General features: G+C 36.5%; 1 protein-coding gene and 1 pseudogene across 18 annotated transcripts in view; both read right to left on the reverse strand.

Moving 5' to 3' along the window:
- LINGO2 (leucine rich repeat and Ig domain containing 2) overlaps window positions 1–16,228 on the reverse strand; it is a 1,061,594-nt gene that overhangs the window by 364,102 nt on the left and 681,264 nt on the right. The window lies entirely within an intron of this gene.
- LOC107510791 lies at window positions 2,088–12,710 on the reverse strand (annotated as a pseudogene).

A 16,228-nucleotide genomic window follows, 5' to 3' on the forward strand; every position in this document is an offset into this window, starting at 1 on the left:
TGATTCTCAACTGTGGCATGCCTGTTCTAGGTATTTTCTTGTTTATTTTGTGATTTTTGACTCCACGCTCACATTCCTGGAGGTTTTCTCTGAGGGAATTCTTTGATGCCAGAGCCAAATGTGAATTCACCCAAATACAATTTGGATTTTCTCCAGCCATTCATTTAGAAGCTTTATCAAGCTGCAGCAACTTTAAACAGTTGGCTTGAGAGTTTCTTTGGATCACCCAAGTAGAATGAAGTCAGGATGCAAACCATACATGAGGGCCGGCTTATGGTTATTAAAATTCTTGGGGATTATTTTTCTCCACTCTGTCAAAGTTCAAGGAAGGCCATTATTCTTGCTATGTCCTGGACTATAGTTTATTAGTAATTTACTTTAAAATAAAGGTACAGCCCTTTAGGTTCTCATATTCCTGGACATGACAGCCATGGCACAAAGGCTGCTCACCCATTTATCCAGGACCTCTAGACATCAGCATCCCAAATTTTTGTCCTATCTCATGAAGCAGCCCCAACCTTTTTGGCACCAGGGGCCATGCTCCTATGAGAATCTAATGCCTGATGAATTGAGGTGGAGCTGATGCAGTGAGTGGCTGCACATATAGATAAAGCTTCACTTGCTGGTCCACTACTCACCTTCTGCTGTGTGGCCTGGTTCCTGACAGGCCAGGGACCAGTACTAGTCCACAACCCCTGTCTTAGAGGATTCTGCAGTTGTCCCCACTCAGTCATGCATCACCCCACAGGAAGCCTAGTCATCTTCCTAGAACAAGCAAACTAAACATCTCAGCTTCCTTGACAAAAAAAAAGAAAGAAAGAAAGAAAGAAAGAAAGAAAGAAAGAAAGAAAGAAAGAAAGAAAGAAAGAAAGAAAGACTTACTATGTTAAATGCATCCAGAACTTCGCAAAAGGTAAATCTAGAAATTATTTTAAATTTAACAGAAACATAAGATTTTATAGTGCAGTTGAATGATAGTTTTATTTTCAATTACATATGAAGGACACCATACATTTCTAAACTTGGATGAAATAGTCTTAATCTATCCCTGGCAGCATGTTCCATATTTCATACTTTTCTTTCTCTCTCCCTGTGTCAGAACTTGGAACATTGCTAAATCACTTTGAGTATCTGATAAATCACATGGAAACAATTATTGTGGTTTGGAAAAATTTGCTTCTTGTAACTGAGCAATCTGTTTTCTATTTTTACTAGAATCGAACACAATTTTTATAGCTTCATGAGCCAGTTTACTAATAATTTAACAATTTTTTTGAGTGTCTACTATCTGTTGGACAATGTGTTAGTGCTTTGCATTCATTAATCTAATCTGTACAATTCTTCATAATGGCCCTAGAATGCCTGTCTAGTAAATGTCTGAGCTGTATTCTACCTCAGGTCACTGCTTCCACAGCCTCTGCCTTACACTGTACGATGCTATCATATATTGTGAGCAAGTAGCCTCCCTGTTGTTCGAATCCAGCAGGTGAATACAGAATTGAACAATTTCTTTCAGCACAAACAGGTATCAAATTGTTTGGTGAATGACAATGAAAGAACTTTTTATTGTGAAATCTTAATTTACACTCATGCATAATGGGCGTTTACTCTGAAATTTTGTATTATTGAATAATTATATAGTTATGTCACTTTATGTATCAATCTATCAAGTATGGAATAAAGAAATGATATAGGCGATATATTCCAGATTTGTTGTTTATGAACAGTTTCCATTGCTCTCCTGCTATTAAAGTATTGTCATATACACACAGAATATAAAAAAGTTTCTTTTGAATGCCACATAAAAAAATAAAACTTTACTATGAAGTTAATGATCACAGCCCCAGTAGACCTTGATATATACATAAGTATTTCATCTCCTAAACCTTCTCGTGCTCGTTTTCTCCCAGTGAAATGGGGATAACACACATTTAAACTTCTCTCAGGTAGAAATACTTTAATGAAGACATGAATGCAAAGAAATTTGATTTCTTCAGAGCTAAGAATTTTATAAACAAAAGTCATTATCATGATGCTCTTGTTATTATTCACTTGTGCTATAAAAACCTCCCGAATGTAGCTGAAGTGTATATATATATATATATATATATATATATATATATATATATATATACACATACATGAAATCCAGCCTAGCACATCACTGAAAAAGCTTTTATCTCCTTTGCTCTTCTATCTCAGCAGCATTAGTTTAAAAAGTGTCTGATATACTTGACAAGTCAGAATAAAACTATTGTTACAGATGGAAAAGCGATCTATATGCAGGCACCATTCCAACAATATATGACTACCAAACATGCAAGACCACTGAAACTTTGTTGTAGGTAATTGTCGAAATAATTCTAGTTCATCTTTAGTTTGCTTGCTTATTGACCCATTAACTTAAATCTAGTTTTATTTTCAAATTGACTTTATATTATTATAAATCATGTATAATACAATTTGCACAATTGAACTGTAAAAATCAATGAACTGTGATGCATTTACAAATTCAAATAACTACCACACTGATCAAGATATAGGATATTTGCATCTCATCAGAAATTTCCCTCATGATTCTTTGAATAGAACCAGTTTTAAACTCATTAAAATAAAATTTCTATTTAAATAGATAGTACTATCTCATATTAAAAAATTCGGTGCCTGAATTTTTGCCTATGGGATGGGAGTTGGGGCAGTTGGGAATCATTTGTCCTTTTTATATGAGTTATTTTTTTCCTCAGAAATGCCTTCCTCAAATAAAGTCCTTATTCTCTCGTCACATTTTGCCTGTTTTTTCCGTTTATCTTTCCTATCACAATTTGTAATTATGTATTTATTCATGTGTGTGCATGTGTGAATGTCTATATCAGTCACTATACTTGGGACCTTCTAGAATTAGAAATCACATTTTTTCTATTGCTGATATGTTTTCTCTTTTTTTGGTCATAAATTGTTTATTAGGTAGGAATTTTACAAACATTACTACTATTAGCGGTAACCGTGGAGCTAGAGAGTATTGTGCCTTCTTCAAGCTGCACGGAGAAAACCACCAATAATGTGGTGGAATTTGTGGCCCTTTCCGAGGCCACGGCTCTTGCAGCCTTCAGACGTCAGCCCTCGCATCTTCTTGTGCTCGTGGACTGGTTTGGTGATTGCACTGGGTGTCAGGATTCCATCTAATAGCTTTATGGAATGGAGCAATGAGGATGACCTCAAAGAATTTGTATGTGGAATCTTCACCAATCAGGTAAGAATTCAGGACTCTCAGAGCTCCACAGTGGCGTCCAGCTTGTTCCTCAGCAACAACAGTGAAGGCTTGGAGCAAACTTTAGCTGTTTAACACTGTGATGGACAGGCTTGTCATCACACCCTTAGGAAGTCGGTGTTTGTGGCCACCATGGTGCACACGAACTGATATATGGCATAATCCTTCTTGGGCTTGTATCACAGCCTGAGTGCTTTATCGAGCTGGGTGGGTCAGGGGGCCTCTGGAGTGCAGAGAGTTGGCAGTCCTGCCAGCGGCACACCAGAAGAAAGCGCATGATATCAGATTGTTGCTTCCTCTGCAGCTCCTGGACATGTCCAGATGGCCACAGCCAGACAGAAAAGAAAGAGCCTTTCTCCTGTGCTGATATATTCTTAATTGATGCTGACAGTTCCCTGATATATGAAGGTACTCAATAATTATTTTTTGAATATATTAATAAATAGTGGATTCATTTATACATTTATTGAGTACCTACTACAGGCAGGTGAACTACACTGTATTGGAGTTCTAAGGGATGTTTAATAAGGAGATCCTACTTATTTTGAATCCAAAATTATGTGTCTATAAAATAATACCTCAGCTATCAACATCTTTAGTCAATTAAAATGCTTTCTCTTTTGTTTAGGATTCAGTTAATAACATGTGAGGGAATGCGGACTACTCTTTTTGAGAGAGAATATTCAACATTCTTTGAGAGAATGTTCAATATTTAGTACATTTTGAAGAAAAACTGACTTTGGGTCCTGTCTGTGCTATTTTCTAGCTCTTTGTCATGTAACCTCTCTGGGCTGTGATTTCCTCGTTTATAAAGTGGAGATAACGATTCCAGCCTCATATGAATGATGTAAGGTTAAATGACTTGTAAATGAGGATTTATGTTATCTGAAGGGGAGGAACCAACTGATAGACAGTGATAGATTAAGCATAAATCTTGGGATCAGAAAAAAACAGGGTTCAAATCTGCAACCTTCAGTGGGCAAGAACTGTGACTCTGGCTAAGTTAACTAACATCTTCATGTCTGAATTTCCTCATCTCTAAAATAGGAATGGTCACAGTTATCTTGTGTGATTTGTGTGAAATGACTTAACGGTTATAAAATGTCCAGATAGGGATGGTCACCTAGTAGGAGCTCAATAAATAAAGTTATTACAACTACTGTCATTGTTATTATTAAGTTTCCCCTATATGAAAGGTATTAGGTGAGGTGCTTACCATATGTTAAATTGAGAATATTTCAAAAGTAGCCACAGGTATGCCTAATATAATAAATTTTAATCATTCAAAGCTGTCCTCCAGAAATGTGAACAGAAGAAATCAAACACAAAATTTTATAGTTATTTTCTATTAATTCAGAGTAGATTATCAACACAATAGAATGATTATAACTTTATTCAATGGAAAAATGGGAAACTGACTATTAGAATTTGAATGAGTAGTTTAACAAATTATTTTTTTCAACTCTAGATGTAGGGAATGCTCACTCTAAGAGTGAGACTGCGAATGTTGTTGAGGAAGAATATATCATTATGGCCAATCTTAACTCTTAAGACACCTTGTGAAACATTTAACTAATGAGTGTCTCTCAGAAAAAGTCTCTTAGATTAAAACTTTGCCTGAAATTAAGCAGCTAGCAAGTAGCTGAACTAATATTTGAGCTCAAGACTATTCCAATGTTTACCTTCTTTTACGAGATGTATTCCTTACATCTGTGTTATCTGTACCTACGGTGTGGCAAAGAATCATCGAGGCACCAGGGACACAGCAATAAACAAAACACAGGTATTTCCCTCATTAAGCTCACATTTTAGAGTATAGGATAAGAAGATTGATATTTGATAGATCACACTTTCTATTATCTCATTAAGTCCTTATAGTACCCTGGGAGATCGATCAGCAGGGCAAATGACATTATCCCTATTTCATAGACAAGGAAACTGGAGGCTGAAAGTGAGCTACTAAGATAGTAAACTGAATAGCCAGGACTGTAGTCTATATCATTTGACTCAAGATCTGGTGTTCTGCTGATTGTCAAATCAATGAAAACTTCAAATACTATACTTCAGGTAGTGGGGTATATGCTATCATATTAACAGCAATAAAATGATATACAAGGTAAGACCAAATATTTATTTTTAAGACGGGAGGGGATGGTGATTGGTAACAAAAGGAAGATATATAGCTATAGAGTGGAATGAAAGGCAAGATCAATAGTCAGATACTGACATGAAGCCTTAGCATGTGGAACACATCAGTCTGACTTTCAGACTCTAGCAACTCCATTTCTTTGCTGATGGCTTTCTTTAGAGATTGCTGAGCTCCAGCACAGCAGGGCAGGCCCGAGGGGCCAGAAATTAGCACCCATTTCTCCTACCAAGCTACCATCAAATAATGAATAATGAGAGTTGATATATACATATCTTTTGCCCTTAGATGGGATAACTGAGGAAAGGGTTCCACGCTGACTGCCAGATTTCCCACCAAGATTCAGCTCTAGTTACCAGGAGGGATAACTTGGTTAATATCATGTCTTTTACTGCTTCCTTTCTTTTCTTTGCCTTATTCCCCAGACCCCTATCAATGATTCTTGGGGTTAACTTCCAAATAAATTCCCTACAAGAGAAGCCCTGCACACAAATCTCTGTCGGAGGGAACTAAGACTAAGTTACCAACTGATTCACCAAAATAAGGGGGCCTAGCCAACAGCCTTAGAATTAATGGGTCTGTGTCAAAGCTATATCTGATATATCCAAAAATCTCTTATCAGTAGAGTGTTTCACTCTGCATAAAAACTGTGAACCTTTTCCCTTTGAGGACTTTGCTATCAGTATTCTCTACTCTGAATGCTCTCAGCAATAGGAAAGGTAATTTCTGCTTACAAATCAAATGGAGATTGTCACAGAAACAGAATCAAATCACAGTGAAGAATGCCTTCCCCTCTTTCTTTCCCCAGTGCCCTCACCACTGATACTTTCTCTTCTCTAGCTCTTCCTCTTCCTCCCTTGTGTTGTTCCTTCCTTCCTATAGTGTACATAATCTTACCTAAATCATAGCCTTTTCAAAAGAAGGTATTCTTTCAGTTAAGAAGGTAGGCAGATATAAGAGTGCTGATTAATATCCTCTTTCCTCCCTTCACATCTTTTGTTTTTTAAACCTCTCAGTAGATTTATAGAGGTAGGTAGAGATACCAAGTAAGAGAAAAATTATTAGTATTGAGCTGTACCTAAAGCTCATTTTTATTACCCAATACAGTACACATAGATTCTTATTAAGAAAGAAAATCCTCTGTGAAGGGAGTAATCCATTTCATTTTCCAAATGAGCACAGTGTAGCTAAAAGAGAGAACAGAATTAACAATAGAATTCACAGCCCAAACTCTTGTCATTTTTTTCTTTAGTAAAATGAACACAGGTGGAGAATGTATTAATTTCATTACAAGACAGAAGAAATAAACTTGCTCCATCTTTTTTTATTTAGCCTCCATTTGGCATGAGGCCATTGCTATCTCATTCATTAGATTATCAGAGCTGAAAATAACCACCTATCTTGGCACATGGGAATAGAACAGACTTTTTTATTTCATTAAAACATGTAGAATCATTGGGATAGGAAATAATATTTACATATACTTTATAAAAGTTCTGTTGGCAAGTCAGTTTTAGGCCGTGAGCACAGCTGATAACTGTTTACACTTGAAGCATACAGGTGAAAGCCCTTTCATTCTATCCCTTGAAATAAACTCTATCACGCAAAATAAAACAGGTCAATTATATGCTCATAAGAAACAAAGAAGGTAATATAAGTCAAATATGCAAATAATTTATTAATGACAAAATTTATCAATTAAATTCAATGTGAGGTGTGCTGGAAAATGTCACTTCATTAATTGTGATATTAATCATTCTAAATTGACACTCTCTCATTTTCAATGCCAAAACTTTAGAAGTTTAAAAGAAAGAACGTTTATTCATCATCAAGAAAGTGAATATTGTTGCATAAAGCATACTTCCGAAGCATTTCAACTGTGATATGGAAGGAAAGACATGGAAGTAAAGCCACCTCCATGATAAAAAAATGAAATAAAATCTAGGCTCTTGTTGCTCAGAGTGAGTAGCCGGGTCTCCTAGATGGGTATCAGGATAGCAGGAGATATGGCAAATCAACAGACAAAACTGGTACATGCCCTGGAATGCCAATTTTATTAAGCGGCGAGTAATATATATATATAAATGTCAGCCTTCAATGACGCTAGGCCAGTTAGATTTAATTTATATTTTCAGAGCATTTTACCCAAAAGCAGAGATATATACATTCTAAAACACACACACACACACACACACACACACAATGACACAAATTTAAGATTTAGTCATGGCATAGTATTTCTCATACTAATAATTTTTTTATCGTTATGATAAGCTGCAGTAAAAAAAAAATCAACTCAAAGTTATAATAAAGTCAATGCAATAAAAGTTTATTTTGAGTTTATTTTGTATTGAAAAACAGATACAGTGTAAAGTTGAGTAAAAGTTTTTTATAACTTCTTCGGACAAAACGTTAGCATTAAAATAGTTTTATGGTTGCAGTTGGTCCTTTTTTGGTGTTGTCCTAACCTCTATAGGGCAAGTTCACTCCTCTGGCATTAGATACTTTTTCAGAAAAGTCTGAAAAGTATTTATTGATTTTGGTATTAGTGGGTGTAGAAATTTTAGCAAATCTTTCCTTTCCTCTTTGCACATAAAAAATAATATTAGACCTTAAATGTGGCCTTTTGGTATTCAATATTTAGTTTTGTTTGGTAAAGCCAGAAATGTGCCTTGAATCAGATTCCTATCCCTTTGTCTCAATTAAAAAAATTCAAAATTGGAATGTCCATCTGGCAGCAGGAGACTAAAGAAAGGGTCAGTTAGGTATTATAATCACACTGAGCCTGGGTTACATAATAGAAATTGAGAACCCCATTCAACCAGGTATGTGGCATTTCGATTTTGAGACTTCATTCCCTCTCTACAAAATGTGGTAGATTAACTATTTATTCAACAGACATTTGCATAGAAATTACCAGAGGTCAAGTATTTTCCTAAGCACTCTGCATTATTAACTCATTTAACCTTATGACAAAGGTCTGAGTTATAAGTGCCATAAATAATGTGCAAAATATTCAAGTAATGAGATAGAGATAGATGGTAGTTGACTATTCTAGATAGTCTGGTTAGGATATGTTCTTATTTTATATAATATTTTATGTGTTATATTTTGCGTCAACTATTTTAGGCAGGAAGTAATATTTGAGTAGTCCTGACTAAATGAAAGAGCCATCCATGTAACTGTCTAGGAGAACAACATTTCAGGCAGACAGACCAGCAAGTGCAGAGGCTCTGAGATGAAAATATGCTCAGGATGTTGAAAACTAACAAGTTAGCCAGCTTTCTAGAGATGAGTTAGCAAAGAGACTAGAGTAGGAGGTGAGCTCTAAGAAGACGAGTTTGGTTTTCTTTGATGGAAAACCAAACTGATTCACCATCCTTCTAGGCTAACTTTGCAAGTATGTTTGTAACCTAGCCTTTTCCTTTACCTTAGCATAATAAGAATTCACATATATAAAAAAGACCCCCTTATCTTTGTTTATACATTCTTCTTGGGAGTGTTTTATCTCTCCGGCAACCTCATCAGTACATTCTTCCTCACAAGTCTAGACTTAATTTTCTAGGAAGAATTCTATCGTTTGACATGTAGCGAGTCTGTATAATGTGCACAATTCATACTAACTCATATGGAAGGGTCAGCAAAAGTAGAATATAATTTATATCCTTCAATATATTCTTGGCGGGATGAAATATATAAAAATAAAAACTTAGATCTCCGTGATGTGGAATATTAGTTTGCTGTGGATGACATTACCTAACTTAAATCACAGTAACAATGCATTCTATTACTTAGGTTGGCTCCAACACTTACAGATATGTTCTGTAGTGTATTATATGTCTAGCTCATGCTGTCTTCATTTCTTCTTTTTTTCAAAGCAGAACAGATAAAAAGTATACACTTTAACCTGTGACAAAACTTAATTGAGTTCCAGCTCCAGGATCATTTCTTTAGATAGGCATTAAAATAAAAATGCCAAGGGAAAAAGGTAGTTTAAGACCAGAAATAAAAAATAGATTGGCCAAATATAAAAAATTGAACATAATAAATATTTAATGCAATGTCTCTAAATTTATTATGCTGATATGTAATTATTAAATTTGATATCATATAAATATTTGAAAATAAATGGCAATAATTGTCAAGTATGCCCTGAAATCTCTGCAAAATGACAGCCAATCATAAATTGAGTGGGATTATTATAACTTAATAATTGCAATAATAAACTTGAAAAATTTTTTACAAATTTTATAGGAAAAATTATATTCAATGTGAGATGGTAATGCATTTTACTTTGCATCCTATAATGAGGATGGGTCTTTCAAAATGAGGAGTCCTAAGATCTATTACCTGGCTCTTAAAGATGAATAAACATAAAAGCGTCACTTAACTCTTCTGACTCTCCCTTCTCTTACTACAAAATGAAAATAGAATACCTGCCTTTTTGGATTGTTTTGAATTTTGTTGCACATCTAGCAGACTACCCAATAACTAGATGCTATTAGTGTTCACATATATTTATACATATAATTTTTAGAAAGTAATTTTTAAGTTTTATTAGGAGTTATTTGCTTTCAAAATTTTGGCCACATTTAAGAACTTTTGAATTTTAAACATTTAATTATGAAACCTTTTACAAAGAACTGGTATATACATTGACAGCAAAACCTCTGGATATTAGAGCTTTCAATGATAAGTTTAAAAGGCTGCTTACAAATATAATTAAGGGAGATTTAGATATAAACTGTACTGTTTAAACAAATTTTGCAAGCAATAACAAATTTACAAAAGAACCATAGCTATGATATTATCCAAAGAAACCCAAGAAACAGCTGGGAGTGTAAGTAGCATTGTCATTTCTGTGAGGGCTAAGGTTCACAAGTAGAGATGTCAAGGCAGATATAAACACGTTGCATTACATATTGTATTTAGTATTTCACCCATGACCATCATACTGACAGAAATTGCAGGTTGGTTTATCGGCTGTCAGAAATATCTATATTCCTAGGCTACTATGTGGGTTTGTATAACAATCCAGAATTAATGTAAGTGAATGCAATTGCATTCAACTTCAAATTAGATGTGTCCTGCTATTAGTAGTTTGATGATGATGATAATAATAATGAAGGTGTCTGTTTCAAGTGCATTTGCCTTCTGGTTTCCATAAATACTGTCATCTTATCAAACTCTGTGACCTTTGTACCCCTTCGTAGACTATAGTGCTGTAACATGTGTACTCATTCGAATAGGCTTTAATAAATGCAGTTTAAATTGAGTGATGAAACTCATAAATTGAGAAAATAAAAAATTATTGTTGGAGTTAAATATGCATGTTAAAAGAATGCTGCTAGAAATGGCAGGTTGGGGGTTGAGACAGAAAATAACAGTCTTGTGATTAACCACAAAGGCTAATCAGAAGCTGGAAGGAGATTATTTGCATGACACATGTTATGAGGAGGTCAGACTATTTAATCTATGGTTTATTACAGAACAAGTGACATATACAGGGACTGTGTTGCCGAGTACAGTACCTAGATTTAGAAGGAGTTTAATGAATGGGTTGATTTTATTAGCTGCAAAGAGTTAATGCTAATTTAATGTCCAAAACCATTCATTTTACTTTCTATGATAAATTTAGCAGATATCCTTTTCTTAATCTTATTTTGAATAAATTTTTCTGTGGTTATTTACTTTCTTTGGTTCTCTTTTGCAGAATTCTTGCTTAGATAATTTGATTTGAAGTAAGAGTTGGCTTAGGTATAGTCTGGCTAAATGTAAAATAATTTGTTAACAGATTAAAATCAATTCAAAAAAGAGACTAAAAAGAAAGAAAATGGAGTCTTTTGAACATGCAGTTAGGGACAACAGACTATTATAAAACCTCAAAGTATGCTGGGAGGTTGAAACTCACAAAAGAGGAATGGAAACTTTTTAGTTTGTCATAGCAGGTAAGAAGATACATAAGGACCAAATTGAGAGAAAGAAGGCCTTAGGGGTATTCTCCTGATATAACTCTGTTTCTACAACTTGGACTTTCTTTATATATTTATTCATTTAGAAAATTTCTCTTTCTTGAATGATGGCTTGCAAATGATATCTAAACGATTGACTAGTTAAATATCTCAAGGACTGTCACTTTAAATGTTCTGATAATCATATCATGGTGATGCTACTTGTAATAACTCTTTATTCTCTTAAATTCAAATTTTCTAAAGAACAAAATTCAGGGGACCTGCAATTCCACCTCAGTTCTTTCCATGATTCAAAATAGCAATCACAGAGGTTTCCCTGCCTTAGTAGGAGGAAAAGAAATAATATTATTCTAAGGCATTTCTGTGAGTTTTGGAGAGCTTGGCAGCATCTCACCTCCTTAATCATCAACAGGATTGGCTCCTTCAGATATCTTACCCAAGAAGAACCTCTACCAAAGCAAGTTTTCTAAACCTGGACCCAAAATAATGACTAAATATGCAGTCTTCTGCCAATATGAGGAACCCAAGAAGATGGGCACTGAAACTGGCCAACTTTTCCGCTGGAAACCAAGGCAACATAAAGCAAAACCTTAAATGTCCACGTAATTTTGACCCAAGTGAAATTCTATGAATTTATCCTAGGGAGATAATAATAAACAAGTACACAATTTTAAAAATCACAACATTAATTATGTAAGCAAAATGGAGGGTATGTAAATATTGACAATGGTAAACAGGTTAAATAAATTATGGCCAATTTACATTATAAGATATTAGGTCAGTGTGGAAGATGGCAGATTAGGTAAAAGAAGGGTTCATCTCCTGCCAGGTTCACATTGAAATTACAACCAAATTATAAAATAATCAACTTGGAGAATCACCTGAAATCCAGCTGATGGTGATACCTATGTCTGATAATATAAAGAAGGAGTCGCATTGAAGCCACTAGGAGGGGCAAAGTTGCCAATCGGGCTGAATTGCACCCACAGGTGGTGGAAGATCACTAGAAGGGAGAGCAAGGCTGCAGAGGCTTCCCTGAAGGAGAGGGAAGTCTTGGTCTCAATCGGGGCTAACCAGCCAAGGGTTCCAAGCCCAGGGAAGAGGAGATTCCAATAACTCTGACTGTAAAAACCAGAGGGGATTCTGACCACCTGGGTGAGATGGGAGGAGACTGAAAGCCTAGATGCCCCTTTGAAGCACCTATGCACAAGCTTTCTGACCTGCAGACACTCACCCAGGACACCAGCAGTGGGTCAGAGGCTCGTGTGAGATTAATACCTAGAAAGTCTGCATTACCTGGTGCCAGGGCTGAAAGGGCAGCCATTATTGTGCCTTAATCTGGCCCTCTGCCAGGCTATCTACAGACCTCGCCTGCTTGACCATGAAAACCCCTTCCACAGGGCCATTAGGAAGCATCGGTCTGAGGGGATCAGCCCACCCACCCAACCTACAGATTGCCCGGGACTTTTGTTGCAGGTAGGCTGCTACACTCTGTACCAATTCAGGACCAAACATTCACAGCTGGCAGTCAGTGCTGTGAGCACGCATTTCAGAGATTGTTTCAGGCAGATCACTGCTGTCAACACAAACTTGGGTGGATCTTAAAGATGTGTGAGCCAGTTCTAGACAGTTCCAGACAGTAGCTGGTCTTGCTGTGATCTGGGACTTCTGTAGAAACGCGCTAATGGTTCCCAAAGTTGCAGCAAGACTGAGGATGTATTGGCCAGATGACCCTTGTCTCTCTGAGATCCTGTTTCACCCAAGCCACATGGTGCCTGTAGCCCATTAATAGGCAGCCTCCTCTGCCCTGCTTGGCTCTGGGGTTGTGCAGTCTGCACAGGCAACAAACCTTGGCTAGCACAGCAAGTGCATTTTGGGTAGACCACTGCTGCCTGTATGAGCTACAATGTCTCTTAAGAGGATCGCAAGGGTCTGTATTGACCTGACAGCCCTTGACTTCACTTCTGTAGCTCCTGTCCCATTCAATACACAAAGTACTCCTCTCATATTGATTTGCAGCTGCCCCTGCCCCGAGGTGGTGAATTCAGGCCCAAAGTGGGGAGAAGCTGACCTTGCTATGATTGGAAACTTGTACAGGGAGCCACAGAGACAGTGCTGGCATATAAACTGACACTGCAGTGGCAGGGGGAAATTTACTCAATAGACCCAGGAGACCCCCGGGTCCCTGCACCGCCCAACACGCATATCACCTGGAAGCTTTTACAGTATCAGAGACTTATGCGTAACTGACAGGCAATGTCAGGCCTTGAGGAGTACTGGTCCCTCTGCTAAACTGCCATAGGTCAGGGACAGGGGATAACCAGACCGCTGCCTACAGCATTGTCTCTTCCACTTACCTATAGATCCAGCATAGGCAACAACCGCCTGCAGATCACTTTGTAGTTCCCACTGGGTAGGCCTGAGCAATCAAAAGCAGCAGCTGTCCTTGGACTACTGGGGAGCCCCTCCCAAAGTGCCACAAAACCAATCCATCTGGAGGCTGACACCAGACCACAACAGAGCAACTCCTGACTAGCCCCATTAGCAGTCCACACAAAGAGTGTTTGCAACAAGTACACAAGTCTGCTAGGGCAAATTCCACTCAGTGTGGTCAGCTCCACATAGCAGCTCTTACCTAGTGGATGCAGCCAATTCCTACAATTAGTCAGCCTGAGCATTAATCCAATCCACTGATGTACTAACAACAATAAAGTTTTGGTGACAACAGATGATCACACACAACCCACACAGAGATTACATCCAGAGTCCCCAGCATAGGAGATCACCATAGGGAGAGTGCACAACTGGGACATACAGGACACCTTCCACATTAGGCCATCTGGCCAAGGGTGAGAGATGAAACAATACTTCTGACACATAGAAATGAACACAGAGAAGCTAATAAAATGAGGAAACAAAGAAATATGCCACAAATGAAACAATAGGAGAAACCTCCAGAAAATAAATTAAATGAAATGGAGGCAAGCAACCTACCAGAGACAGAGTTCAAAATAATGGATGAACACAATGAGAACCTTAATAGAGAGATGGTAAGCTTAAAAAGGACATAGAAATCATAAAAAAGAACCAGACAGAAATGAGGAATACAATTACTGAAATGAAGAATACATGAGAAGGATTCAATAGTAGACTGGACAAAGTAGAAGATTAAATCAGTGAACTGAAAGACAAGGTAGCAGAATACACCCAATCAGAACAATAAAAAGAGAAAAAAATTTAAAAAATGAGGATAGTTTAAGTGACCTCTAGGACAACAGGAAGCATAACAGTATCTGGATCATAGAAGTACCTAAAGGAGGAGAGAGTACATAGAATTGAGAATCTTTTTGAAGAAATGATGACAGAAAACTTCCCTAACCTGGCAAAGGAATTAGACATAGAAGTTCAGGAAGCACAAGGAGTCCCAAACAGAAGAAATTCAAACAGACCCACACCAGATATATCATAATTAAAATGCCAAAGATCAAAGACAAAGAGAATCTTAAAAGCAGCAAGAGAAAAGCAGCTAGTTACTTCCAAGGGTACTCTCATAAGAATGACTGCTTATTTTTAAATGGAAACTTTTTGGGCCAGAAGGGACTGGCAAGAAATCTTCAAAGTTATGAAAAACAAGAATCTACAACCACAAGTACTCTACCCAGCAAGGCTTTTGATTAAATTGGAAGGTGAGCTAAAAAGTTTTCTAGACAGAAAAAAGCGTAAGGAACTCATCGCCAACAAGCTAGTATTACAAGAAATGTTAAAGGGACTTCTGTAAAAAGAGAAGGGGTAAAAAAGAAAACAGAAATAACAAAACAAATAATAAAATGGCAGTAACTATGTACCTATCAGTAATCGCTTTAAATTTAAATGGATTAAATGCTCCAATCAGAAGATATAAGGTAGCTGAATGGATAAGAAACGAAGACCAATCCATACATTGTCTACAAGAGACCCACTTCAGATCGAATGACACTCACAGACTGAAAGTAAAGGGATGGAAAAAGATATTTCGTGCCAATGGAAATAATAAAAAAAAAGACAGGGTAGTGATACTTATATCAGATAAAATAGACTTTAAAACAAAGGCTATAATAAGAGGAAAAGAAGGGCATTACATAATGATAAAGGGATCAATAAATCAAGAGGCCATAACCCTGGTAAACATATACGCACCCAACATAGGTGCACCTACATACATAAAGCAATTATTGACTGACGTAAATAGAGAGATCAATAGTAATACACTTATAGTAGAAGACTTTAACATCCCATTGACACAAATGGACAAATCTTCCAGGCAAAGAATTAACAAGGAAAAAATTGGTCTAAAAGACACATTAGAACAGATGGATTTAATAGATATTTTCAGAGCATTTTACCTCAAAGCAGCAAAATACACATTCTTCTCAAGTGTGCATGGAAAATTTTCTGGGATAGACCACATGTTAGGACACAAAACAAGTCTAAATACATTTAAGAAGATTGAAATCATACCAACTGTCTTCTCTGATCACAGTGGTATGAAACTAGAATTCGATTATAAGAAAAAAAAAATGGAAAATACGCAAACACATGGAGGCTAAATAATATGCTACTAAACAATGAATGGTTATTAATGAGATCAAGGAAGAAGTCAAAAGATACCTAGAGACAAATAAAAATGAAAACATGACTCAAAATCTATGGGACACTGAGAAAACACTCCTAAAAGGGACATTCATAGCAATATAGGCCTACCTCGAGAAACAAGAAAAAGCTCAAATAAACAATCTAATCTTACATTTAAAAGAACTGGGAAAAGAACAGCAAACAAAGCCCAAAGTGAATAGAAGGAAAGAA

Source organism: Rousettus aegyptiacus, unplaced genomic scaffold (assembly GCF_014176215.1).
Source record: "Rousettus aegyptiacus isolate mRouAeg1 unplaced genomic scaffold, mRouAeg1.p scaffold_m13_p_3, whole genome shotgun sequence".
NCBI classification, from domain to species: Eukaryota; Metazoa; Chordata; class Mammalia; order Chiroptera; family Pteropodidae; genus Rousettus; species Rousettus aegyptiacus.